The 13,090-nt window shown below is 44.8% G+C and overlaps 1 pseudogene; it reads left to right on the top strand.

Moving 5' to 3' along the window:
- The window catches only part of LOC143414516 (dynein axonemal heavy chain 6-like), a 57,395-nt pseudogene that overhangs the window by 12,788 nt on the left and 31,517 nt on the right, over nucleotides 1–13,090 (top strand).

Consider the following 13,090-nt stretch of genomic DNA (forward strand, 5'->3'; position numbering starts at 1 on the left):
TGTGTTGTTGGCTAAAGATGCAGTCCCACCACCTCTCTCACCACTTCTAATAGAAAAAGAGAAATTAAAATTTGGTGGGGAGGCCTCAGTGAGAACAACTGGTGCATCCGAACCCAGCCATGTTTCAGTTAAAAATGAACAGTCAAGTTTATTATCTATAATTAAATCATTAATAATAAAAGACTTGTTCGACAGAGAGCGTACATTTAAAAGTGCCATACTGATTGAGACTGGTGGATTTTTGACAATAGAGTTGGATGGATGTTGATATTTTTGAAGAGGCCGGAGGTTATTAATGTTTTTGGAGTTACTGGATTTATGATAATTCTGTTGCTCTGTTTGTGATTATGACGGGTATTGTGTTGACTGTGGGAGAGAGAGGTCCTAGTCCAGAGTTTCGTGTATTACTGTTAAAAGTGGAACAAATATAGGAGCTGGGACCAGGGGAACATCAGTCAGTGGGAGACAGATCAGCAGGTAATGTCAGTTTGGGGTAGTGACAGGGCGGTGTGCGGGAGTGCTGTACGCCAAATGCCAAATTGGCGGACAGCAAACGGCGTCCCCAGGCGTTGAGGTGGAGCCCGTCTGCCCCAAAAAGATGCCTCCTCTCCCAGAAGGCATCAAAATTGTTAATAAAACCCACGCCGTGGGAGACACAGGCGGAGGAAAGCCAGGTGTTAAGGCTGAGCAGCCGGCTGAAACGGCCTATCCCTCTGCCACAGGTGGGGGTGGGCCCAGAGATAAAAGCACTCACCTGCAACTGACCAAGGAGGCTGAAGAGTTCGAGGAAGTCCAACTTCAGCAGCTCAGATTGCTGTTTGGGGATGTCATTGGTGCCGATGTGGATGATGAGCCAGTTAACCTGTGGGTGGGATGCCAGAATGTTGGGAATTCTGTCCACTATGTCAACAACGGTGGCTCCCGGGAACGACAGCGTGAGCGCCCCCCTCATCCGCACGTTCCTGACGATGGAATCCCCGAGGACCAGCGTGAAGAGAGGAGGTGCCACCGGGGGCTGCTGGTCATCTGAGACGCCCGCGCCGCGGCACCGGTGGTGTTCAGATGGAGATGCGCCAGCCGGACTGCGTGAGTGACTCCCAGGTAGCCACGCCATGGGTCCTCTTCTCCAAGGAGCCGGGGTAAAGCACAGCTCTCCGCGGTGAGTTTGCACCACAGCGTCGGGTTGCCCGCCGCGGCTCCGGGGGCGTAGTGGTGGAGATGGCGCAGACCACAGCGGGATGGCGAGGGCTAGCGGCCAGAGGAGGAAAGTCCACAGGATCCAGGACATTGAATTTATTCTCCAGTACTACCGCGCCGGAGGGGTGAGGTATTGCTTTAATGATTCCTGTATGATATTACCCTACCATTTCCCTCTTCATCTGTGCTTACTCATTTGTGCAGGAAGAGCTGGATGTGACCATGGCAACCCTAAAAGAGAAGCAGAAGAAGCTTCAGGAGGTGGAGAACCAGATCAAGGTCCTGCAGGAGCAGTTTGATAGCAGCACGAATGAGAAAGAAGATTTGGGTGAGAGTTGTGCCAAAAAGTGCAACATAAAATATACTCTGTGAAATAAGTTCTACCATCTGTCTTTTATTAAATGTTTGATGTACCTTGCTGTCTTTGGCTTGCTAAAATTCTTTCTCTTTCTTTTTCATCAAAGTTAATACGATGGCTCTGACACAGGCCCGTCTGATCAGGGCAGGGAAGCTAGCGTCCGCTCTTGGTGACGAACAAGTATGCTGGGAAGAAAGTGTAGCCCTGTTTGAGCAAGAGATCATCAATGTTGTGGGAAATATCTTCATTGCAGCTGCTTGTGTGGCATATTATGGCGCATTTACTTCCCACTATAGACAGCTGGTAGGTACAGGTTTATTCTGTGCTTTTTAAGGTTTTACAGGCTGCTCTAACAAAGAATTAGCAGCTTGTGCCTTTAGTATGAGTTTAGTCTAATTTTTGAAAATCAGTAGAAAATAGGACAAACAAACAAAAGCTGAGCCCAGTTTTCTTATTACTGCTATTGTGCTCAGTCACACGCAATCCCCATTATCGTAATGGCCTTACACCTTGTTTGTTTTTATTATAAGACAGGAAATAACATGTAATAATAAGGGATGAAATCAAATACAACCTGAGTTGTTGTGCTTGTGTGCGCTCTGTTTCCCTCTCACCAGCTAATTGACCAGTGGATAACGCAGTGCCAGAACCTGAACATCCCAATCAGTTCCACTTTTAGCCTGATTAACATTCTTGGTGATCAATATGTCATCCGCCAGTGGAAGGCAGAAGGTTTGCCTCGTGACACTGTTTCTACAGAGAATGGCATCCTGGTGACTGAGGGCCACCGGTGGCCTCTTATGATCGACCCACAGGATCAGGTGAACTAGAAACAAGTTTCCAGCAGCATCCATGTAGTGCCGATAATTCCAGCACTGATTACTTTATGAATGAAATGGGTTATTTTTTTAACACTTTAACTTCTCAATTATCTGTATAATCCCAAGTGATTAATATTCATTTCACACGTGTATTACACGAGAACCTTGTTTTTAAAACTAATTTTGATTTTGAAAATAGTGGTATACAGCTGCATAGCAAGGATAAATAAGTTTAAATTCATTCTTACAAATTTTTTAAAGAAGTCATCTTCATCACATTAGGGATTAAGGATTATTTCTTTCATTCACAGGCTAACCAATGGATCCGCTCCAAGGAGGCTAAACATGGTCTAAAGGTGATCAAGCTAACGGACTCTGGCTTCCTTCGTACCCTGGAGAATGCCATAAGCATGGGTGTCCCTGTACTGCTAGAGGAGGTAGGATTGCACCACTCATGTGACAGTAAAACAGACTTGATCATAAAAAAACAATTTGTGGTCAAATGTTGTATTGTAATTGTGTATTTTTTAAGGTGGGCTAACACTGGGCGACATTAAATAAGTTGAAGACCTTTATTGGACAGATTGTTATTAAATAGTGTTTTTAATTTTGCGTTGCCCCTGGACACGTTATAAAAGAGTTAATCCCCATCCTCAGCTGCCTCCCTCTTCCCGCTCCACCACACCCACCCACACACGCAGGGCTTGGGGTGCAGGTATGTCACCAGGGTGCAGGGGAGGCACGCCCCCTCTGTCCCCTTCTGGCCGCCTGTGCCTCAATTTTATTCTGCAACCTAGACATCCACATTACACAGACATATAGGGCCTTGGGGGTGGGCACGTTTTACAGCATCCAGAGGATGGTCAGTGTACTCCAACCCACCTCTGGCGCTGGTGCCCTACCCTCAATTTTAAATGCATTTAGACACTAAGGGTTTTCGGGAGGAGCCGTGCTGCTCTCTGAGAGGAAGCAGGAACCATGCTCTCCTGAGTTTTAAATGCACTTTAGAACAGCACGCAGCAACACTACATATGAGCGGGCGTAGGGAGGTTTGAGGTCTTCGCACACCCCGGTTCTGTTAGCCGTCAGGGCTGGGGGGCTGGGAGGAGGTGCTGGCCGTCAGACTGGGGTCTGGGATGCGGGGCCTCCCTGCTACTGCAGATAAGGAGGTGGTCCGCTTGCCTCCACCCCAGAGAGAAGGGTTACATCTCCTGGGTCTAGGTGCGGCTTGCCCCTCTGAGGGCGGGGGTACCTGGACCTGGGATATAGAGTATGTTTGGGGAGTGCGACTGTCTGTGCAGTGTCTATTTGTGTCTGTCTACACGTTGGGTGAGTGCCGAGTATTTGGTTGTGTATATGGGGGTGGGAATTAGAGCTGGGCGATATGGACCAAAATTCATATCTCGATATTTCTTTAATCCCATAAAGTAAGAACAAAAAGAGAGTTCTTGGTCAAAGGTACTTGTCCCAGATGTCACACATGTAACTTTTATTAAGATACAACTGTAGATGTACATGAAAAAATTGTCAAAAATAAATTGTCAGCATTTATTAAATAATAATGCTCCATTTTTTTTCTTTTCATACATAACAAAAAGCTAAAAATTGTAAACTAAATGTAAAATGTAAACTAAAAAGATGCAGATCTAAAATAACAAAGGCATCTTGCTCTTTAAAAAGTGCTTACACTGAATTAAAGTTTTCTAAAGTGCTTCCTTGTGTGTATTGCTGAACAATCATCTGGTACTTTGTGCAAAAAACCAAACATGTAAACAGATTGAATGAAATGAACAAAATTACATTCTTTGCTCAGTGGGTCTTTGTGCAAATCTCCAATGACAATAACAATATAGAAAGAACACAAACAATTGGCAAGGCCAGCTACTGTACAGCTTCCAGATTTTGTGCCAGGAAAACTAATCTGTCAACAGTATCAGGCTTCAAGGATGCCCTGTGGCAGGTTACCATGTTTCCACTGCAACTAAAAGTCCTTTCAGAAGGGGAGCTGGTAGCTGGCACACAAAGGTATTTCTCGGCCAGGAGGCTCAGTGCTGGAAAGGCAACTTCATGTTCCTTCCACCATTTGAGAGGGTCAGCATCACTCTACACAAACTGACAACAGGTAGCTAGAAAATTCATTTTCGATTGCCTCCCTCCTTGTGAAACCAGTGTTGGTGGCTGTGCTGTGCTGGGAGAAGCTTGCCAGTGATCTCTTTTTAGCTGTGTCACCCACTGCTGCTTCTTCTTGGTCTGCAGACTCAGGCACGGCTGGATCAGGCAGCTCAGACAAACACGTGCCCTGATAGCTGAGCAGAGACTCTGCCTCCAAGACGAGTTTATGTTTTAGTGCATTAATTTTCTCACTAGGGATGTATTTCGCCCTGAACCGTGGATCCACAAAAGAAGCCATGTCCAACAGGTCACTGGTGGATGGATCTGCATATTTATTGTTGAGGTAATCCACAATGCGGGTCTTGATGGATTTACACAGCTCACTATCCTCCTCTCCAGGTGCCAGGAGACTAGTGTTAAACAGGTGTAGCACAGGACAGGGTCACATACTTCTCTCCTGAAAGTGCATCAGTGAAGTCCTGACAGGGTTTGAGAGCTTTCTGAACTGCCTCCAGGACCTCTATGTCCCGCCAAGTAGGGACTAGAGGTCTGGTTTTCATGTCGACAGAGAACTTTAGAAAGTGCTCTTTCCTGCTCCAGAACTCTCTCTATCACGAGAAGCCTTGATCCCCAGCGAGCTGTTGCCTCTGTGAGTAGCTGGTGACTTGGAAGACCCAGCTGTATTTGCACTTCAGCCAGCTCTCTTCTCTTCCTCCAGCTGTAGGAGAATCTGCTGACGACTTTCTTACACAGAGAAATAACCGGGTAATGCGGGCATCATCCATAGCATGTCCTGTGACACACAAAATGCAAACTTTTAAAATCACTTTAATTGTTATGTTAAGAGGCAAATCGCTCAAAGGGAAACTAAGATCCATCTCACTTATATAAGATGTGATGCATAAGACTCAACAATATTTGCAAAATGTGTCGTGTAATGTATAACCTAGAAATGGTTGTAGTTAGCATATCTTGGTAAAATCACCAGATCACCAAATGATTAGAACATGTTTTTTTGTTTGTTTTTTTTTACACCTTTTAATCTCACTATGTATTTAAAAATGTATCCCTGTCTTGTCTCAGCTGTGGTCCTCATTTAGTGTCACAACTCAATCTAATACAAAGACAAATGCACCCCAATACGTTTATTGGATTTAATAGGGATAGTTTATTTATTTATTCAACTAACTTTCGATTTCTAAGTGATAGATGTATATGCTGGCTATGACTTATAAAAATATTTGTCTTGTGGTCCATAGGCATGTTTAGCTCTACAAGAGACTCTATACACTTTTCATTTATTAGCGGGGTTTTTTTCCAAATCAAAAAATTCAGTATTGCACTCACCAATGGCCAGATGAAGCATGTGACCAAAACACTGGATCCTCGACCACTTGTTCAGTTGAACCGCCTTGACAATATTAGCCCCGTTGTCAGTTGTTATAGCAACCAGTCCCGTCGGGTTGAGCTTCCAGGTTTTGAGCACATCCTGCAGGGCTTCAGCTATATGCTCTCCGGTGTGGTCTTGAGGAAAGTAGCTGGTCTGGAGACAGGCAGTTTTCAGTTCCCAGTCTTCCATGAAATGTATAGTCACACTCATATATGGCTCGCACGTCCTGCTGGACCACATGTCGGTTGTCAGTGCGAAGTGAGACACTTTGGTGAGCTGGGCAGCGAGACTCTGTCTAACATCAGTATACATTTTTGGCAGTGCTTCTCTGGTGAAGTATTTCCGGCTAGGTAACTGGTATCTTCGGTCAAGAGTTTTTAGCAGCTGTATAAAGCCCTCTTGTTCCACAGTTGAGATGGGGACCATGTCTTTAGCAATATGATAGGCCACTGCTTTAGTAATTTCCCCCCACTTCTCACTTTTTGTATCATATGGCACAGCACGAGTATATGAGTGTTGTAAGGTGGTCTGTTTCACGGCAGGAACCTCGGAAGACTTTGCGGTCTGGGCTACAGCACGCAATTTCACACACTCTTCATACTGCACTTTATGGCGCAGTTGTAAATGGTGGTAAAGATTAGTGGTGCTCGAACCTTTCGTTGCGACGCTTTTTCGACATTCTCTACAGAATACATTATTCTGCTGCTCATCTGACACTTTGAACCCGAACCATCTCCAAATAATTGAGCCATTGGTTTTCTTTTTTCCGACGAGCTCCTCTTCGCTAGCTCCTGTGTCCATCTTGTTGCCAACTGGAGGTTTAGCGATGGGGGAGGGGGTTTGTGTTCAGTGAGGGTGAGAGGCGGGGCAAACAAACCCAGACGAGAGAGAGGCAAAATAGCGGCTCCACAAGTGTAATTATAACGCAACATAGACTATATCGATGTAAACGATATTGTCACAGCTTATGTCTTGTATAAAAATATAGCGATATTTTTAAAAAAAATCGATATATCGCCCAGCACTAGTGGGAATGCATGTTTGTGTCCGCGTGCGCCTGTTCGTCTGTGTCTATATGTCAGGTTGGGTCTTAGACTCTCTGGGTACATCTCAGGCCCTCTAAAGTACGGAGGCCTATCTCCCCTCACCACACTCCCTGCCGGTGGCTGATGCCCTCAGACGTTGGTGTGTTGGTGGTCCTTGTCATCTGGGGCTGGGCGCTCATGTATGTATTGGAATGCAAGCGTGCTGATCCACACAGGTATGCACACAGGTGTACACACGGGTGTTCACAGACGCAGACTACACCTTTCTTGGCTGCTGCCTCAAAGCACATTGTGCGCTGTCTATCTTGCGTGCTGCACAATATAGTTTAATATTTAGTATCTACTGTTATCTACTGCTAGCTAGTTTATTGTGATGGTGCTGTTTTTATTATGTTGCTCCTTTTTTGTTTACTTTCTCTTCTGTTTTTTTTTTTTTCCTCCATACAGGTGATCCAGGTGTTTTGTTTGTTTTTTTTCTTTCTTCCCCCCCTTCTCACCGTCTCTTCTCCCCTTTGGTTTTCTTTCTCTCCCTCTCTTTCTTTCATTCTTTCTCCCTGTCCTATCCCCCAGTCATGTCTGTCCCGTCTTAAAAAACAAAAATAAAATAAATTCATAATTATAATAAAGGTCAATCAAATGGACCAATATGGCAAGGCCATGATGATCCACTTGGTAAAATAAATCCGCTTGGCATCTTTCTTGGCCTTAAGACAACAATTCTGATGCTAAAGATCCAAACGGGACACAAAAAAAAAGAAAAGAAAAGCATGTGTACTGTGAAGGGCTCTGTTTGGGTATTTTGTGGGTGTATAGTTAAAGGAGACCTTGAATCCAGCACTGGAGCCCGTCTTGTTGAAGCAGACGTTTGTGGCTGGCGGGCGAACAATGATCCGACTGGGAGACTCAGATATTGACTATGACAAAAATTTTAGGTTCTATATGACCACAAAGATGGCCAACCCACATTACCTGCCAGAGGTAAGGACAGCAGCACACCTACTCAAACCTACTTATACTGTATGTGTACAAAAGCAGATACTGTAAAGAGATGCAGTCATATGTCAACTAGCAAAACCCTATAGCTGAACACCAGTCTAGCAGAATGGGCTCACACTAAATGCAGTCATGTACTCTCTCATTAGTTCAAGCCAACAGTGCATACATACATCACAGACATTATAAAAGAGAGACATGGCCTCCAAAGAATCCTGAATTAAAACCACAAAGACGATCTTTCAGACCAGCAAAGTAGTTCAATTCAATTTTATTTATATAGCGCCAAATCACAACTAAAGTCGCCTCAAGGCGCTTCATAGATACAGAGAAAAACCCAACAATCATATGACCCCCTATGAACAAGCACTTTGGCAACAGTGGGAAGGAAAAACTCCCTTTTAACAGGAAGAAACCTCCAGCAGAACCAGGCTCAGGGAGGGGCGGGGCCATCTGCTGTGATTGGTTGGGGTGAGAGAAGGAAGACAGGATAAAGACATGCTGTGGAAGAGAGACAGAGGTTAATAACAGATATGATTCAATGCAGAGAGGTCTGTTAACACATAGTGAGCGAGAAAGGTGACTGGAAAGGAAAAACTCAATGCATCATGGGAATCCCCCAGCAGCCTACGTCTATTGCAGCATAACTAAGGGAGGATTCAGGGTCACCTGGTCCAGCCCTAACTATATGCTTTAGCAAAAAGGAAAGTTTGAAGCCTAATCTTGAAAGTAGAGATAGTGTCTGTCTCCTGAATCCAAACTGGAAGCTGGTTCCACAGAAGAGGGGCCTGAAAACTGAAGGCTCTGCCTCCCATTCTACTTTTAAATACTCTAGGAACAACAAGTAGGCCTGCAGAGCGAGAGCGAAGTGCTCTAATAGGGTGATATGGTACTACAAGGTCATTAAGATAAGATGGGGCCTGATTATTTAAGACCTTGTATGTGAGGAGCAGGATTTTGAATTCTGGATTTAACAGGAAGCCAAAACAGGAGAAATCTGCTCTCTCTTTCTAGTCCCTGTCAGGACTCTTGCTGCAGCATTTTGGATCAGCTGAAGGCTTTTCAGGGAGTTTTTAGGACTTCCTGATAATAATGAATTACAGTCGTCCAGCCTGGAAGTAATAAATGCATGAACTAGTTTTTCAGCGTCACTCTGAGACAGGATATTTCTAACTTTAGAGATGTTGCACAAATGGAAGAAAGCAGTCTTACATATTTGTTTAATATGTGCATTGAAGGACATGTCCTGGTCAAAAATGAGTCCAAGGTTCCTCACAGCGTTACTGGAGGCCAAGGTAATGCCATCCAGAGTAAGAATCTGGTTAGATACCATATTTCTAAGCTTTTGAGGGCCGAGTACAATAACCTCAGTTTGATCTGAATTAAGAAGCAGAAAGTTAGCGGCCATCCAGGTCTTTATGTCTTTAAGACATTCCTGCAGTTTAGCTAATTGGTGTGTGTTATCTGGCTTCATGGACAGATAGAGCTGGGTGTCATCAGCATAGCAGTGTAAATGTATGCTATGTCTTCTAATGATGCTGCCTAAGGGAAGCATGTATAATGTAAACAGAATTAGTCCTAGCACTGAACCCTGTGGAACTCCATAATTAACCTCAGTGTGTGAAGAGGACTCTCCATTTACATGCACAAACTGGAGTCTATTAGATAGATATGATACAAACCACTGCAGTGCAGTACCTGTAATACCTACAGCATGTTCTAATCGCTCTAATAGGATATTATGGTCGACAGTATCGAACGCTGCACTGAGGTCTAGCAGGACAAGCACAGAGATGAGTCCACTGTCAGAGGCCATAAGAAGATCATTTGTAACCTTCACTAAAGCTGTTTCTGTGCTGTGATGAGCTCTGAAACCTGACTGAAACTCTTCAAATAAACCATTCCTCTGCAGATGATCTGTTAGCTGTTTGACAACTACTCTTTCGAGGATGTTTGATATGAAAGGAAGGTTGGAGATTGGCCTATAATTAGCTAAGACTGCTGGGTCTAGAGATGCTTTTTGAGTAAAGGTTTAACTACAGCCAGCTTGAAGGCCTGTGGTACATAACTGATTATTAGAGATAGGTTGATCATATTTAAGATCGAAGAATTAATTAATGGCAGGACTTCTTTGTCAAGGTTTCATTGTGATTTAATGAGTTTCTGTTTCCACCTTTTAAGGTTTGCATCAAAGTTACAATTATCAACTTCACTGTCACTAAATCTGGCTTAGAAGACCAACTTCTCAGGTAAATACATGCACACACATGAAAAAAGCTATTGCATTTCAACTATGTAACAAGTAGAGATGAACCTATTCGATATGATGTATCGGTATCGCTCCGATACTGACTTAAATTACTGGATCGGATATCGGAGAGAAATAAAAAATGGAATCCGATCCGAAGTATCACAAAATCACCTCACAAAACGCGCTACTTGGCGTAACCCAGCTCGGCGCATCTGTTATGGCCCTGTCCATAATCTGTTTTGGTGGCTGTTGTTGTCTGTGCCTTTAAGTCTTTGCAGGTCCCGGAGTGGATGAGCTGACGGCTGCTGATTGGTCCCCTGGCCATGTGATCTTCATTCAAATCCCTCACCAGCAGTTGTCCCGGGGCAGCCACTGACAGCAGCAGCAGACCTGACCCTGGCCTCCAAAACTTGAGACTTTTGTGCTTGTGATTTGTGCGGCTTCTCTGAGTTTTGTATATAGTGTGTATATTAGCTTTCATTGTACATAGCACATTGTAAATAGCACTGCAACAGAAGGGGTGAGCTGCCGTATTGTTTTTCCTTGCACTGTTTTCTCCTGTTTATTTCAGTTAGGGAGTTAGGTGTAGCGCTTGTCTTTTGTTTGATGTTTGATTTCACATAGGGTTTTAGATAGCACCTCCTCCTGACTTAGCTTGTTTTGTTTGTTATTTTGGCCTTTGTTCACCCTGGAGCTTCATTTTTGCAGTGTAGATAATAAAACACGATTCACTAAGGAATTGGTTTCCCTTTGTGTATGGTTTTGGGGACCAGGGCGGGGCAGTCTTTTCAAACTTATGTTGCGTTCCTGTACCCCTAGACTGGGGCGTAACATAAAGTGGGGGCTCGTCCTTTTTTTTTTCTTTTGCCATTCTTTTTGCTCATTGTATTTTGTGGGTTGTCTGCAGTTTTTGGTTGGCAGTTTTCTTGTAGTGTTGGGGGTGGTCTAGTCACAGTGACTTTTGATGTGGATGATTTTGCACTACAACCCACCGTGGATAAGTTGGATCGATGCACAAAGGCGGATTTGTTGTTGGTGGCAGATTTGTTTAATGTTAGTGTGCCTTTACATGCTAAAAAGGCAAAAATTAAGCAGTGCCTGACAGCTCAGCTGGTGGATAAGGGGGTTTTTGCGGAGTCGAAACCTCGGCCGGTTGAGGCGACTGGAGGTTTGGTGGTGGATGCGGGAGCAGAAGCTGCTGCAACCATCCCAAAAGCTCCCAGTGGACGGGTGTCGCCAGGGGCGGAGGCTCCTGCTGCCATTCAGATCCCAAACGTTAGCCCAGCCGGACAATCAACAGGATTGGTTACGGAGGATCTTGGGCTCGCCCTTCGCCTGAAAGAGGTGGAGCTTGCGACTAAGTCCAAAGAAGTTGAGCTTATGCATCTCCGCATACGGGCTATGGAGCTGGATCCTTCCCGGCAGCGCAATGTTACCTCTACCCCAGTGAGTAAAGTTGTGAGTAAATCTTCTGATTCACTCTCCTCTGACCAATTTGATGCAAGCAGGCAAATTGCTTTAGTGCCACCTTTCAGAGAAAGTGAGGTTGACTCTTACTTTAATGCCTTTGAACGCATCGCAACCACTTTGAAATGGCCCAAGGATGTGTGGAGTTTGTTGCTGCAGTGTAAATTGGTGGGGAAAGCACAGGAAGTGTGTGCGAGCTTGTCTATTGATGACAGCCTGGATTATGAAATTGTGAAATCCACTATTTTAAGGGCTTATGAGCTAGTTCCAGAGGCATATCGCCAGAGGTTTCGGTCGTGTGAAAAATCTGCCAACCAAACACATGTAGAGTTTGCCAGGGAGAAGACTCTCTTGTTTGATAAGTGGTTAGCTGCAAGTAAAGTGAAGGACTTTGCTCAGCTAAGAGAGTTGGTCCTGCTGGAGGAATTCAAAACGTGTCTTCCAGAGAATGTTGTTGTATATATCAATGAGCAAAAGGTGGATTCGTTGTCTAAAGCTGCTGTTCTCGCAGATGAGTTTGTGTTGACCCATCGCGTTGCGTTTTCAGCTGTGCGCCATGAATGTGCCCCGTTGTCGAAACCTGCGAGGAGTTTGAGGGTTTCTCCTAAGCGTCAAACGCGCCCTGATCAGGTCCCCATGACTGTCCGAGAATGCTTTTATTGCCATGATACTGGCCATCTCATTGCCAGTTGTCCGTCGCTCCGTCGCAAAGAGCAAACTCACACATGGAAAAAGCCAAAAAGCATTGGTTTTGTTCAATCGGTTGCTACTCCTAACCCCGTCAGTGATGAACCAGGAAATGACAGTCTTGACAGCAGTTACCGACCATTCATTTCACAAGGGTTCGCCTCACTGACTGGAATAGAGGAGGATCGCGTGCCGATTGTAATTTTGCGCGACACTGGGGCTGCCCAGTCTCTCATTTTGGAAAGTGCGTTGCCTTTCTCAAGTACCTCGTTTTGTGGTGCTGATGCTCTCGTGTGGGGAGTGAAAATGAGTGTGTTACGAGCTCCGCTGCACAGAGTCTTCCTACAGTCGCCTCTCGTTTCGGGCCCGGTAACAGTTGGGGTGCGCGCTCGCTTGCCCGTGCAGGGGGTTACTATGATTCTGGGGAATGATCTAGCCAATGGGAAAGTTTTCCCGATCCCTGAAGTAATTGAAAACCCCGTCGATGATTTTGATTTTGTTTCCGAGTCTGCTGCTGACAGTCTGCCCTCTGTTTTTCCTGCCTGTGTTGTCACATGCGCCCACAAGCGTAAATATGGTGATGTTGACTTGTCTGACTCTTTTCTATGTTCTGAAGCTGTTCCTGAGAAAGCTGAACTGCCTGTGGAAAAAGCTGAAAAATGTGTGTCTGATAAACTGCTACCCGCTACACCTGACCTGTCTTTTGAGGTAAACAAAACAGATTTTATTCATGCGCAACAGAATGACCCGACTTTGGCCAAATGTTTA

Source organism: Maylandia zebra, linkage group LG22 (assembly GCF_041146795.1).
Source record: "Maylandia zebra isolate NMK-2024a linkage group LG22, Mzebra_GT3a, whole genome shotgun sequence".
Classification (NCBI taxonomy): domain Eukaryota; kingdom Metazoa; phylum Chordata; class Actinopteri; order Cichliformes; family Cichlidae; genus Maylandia; species Maylandia zebra.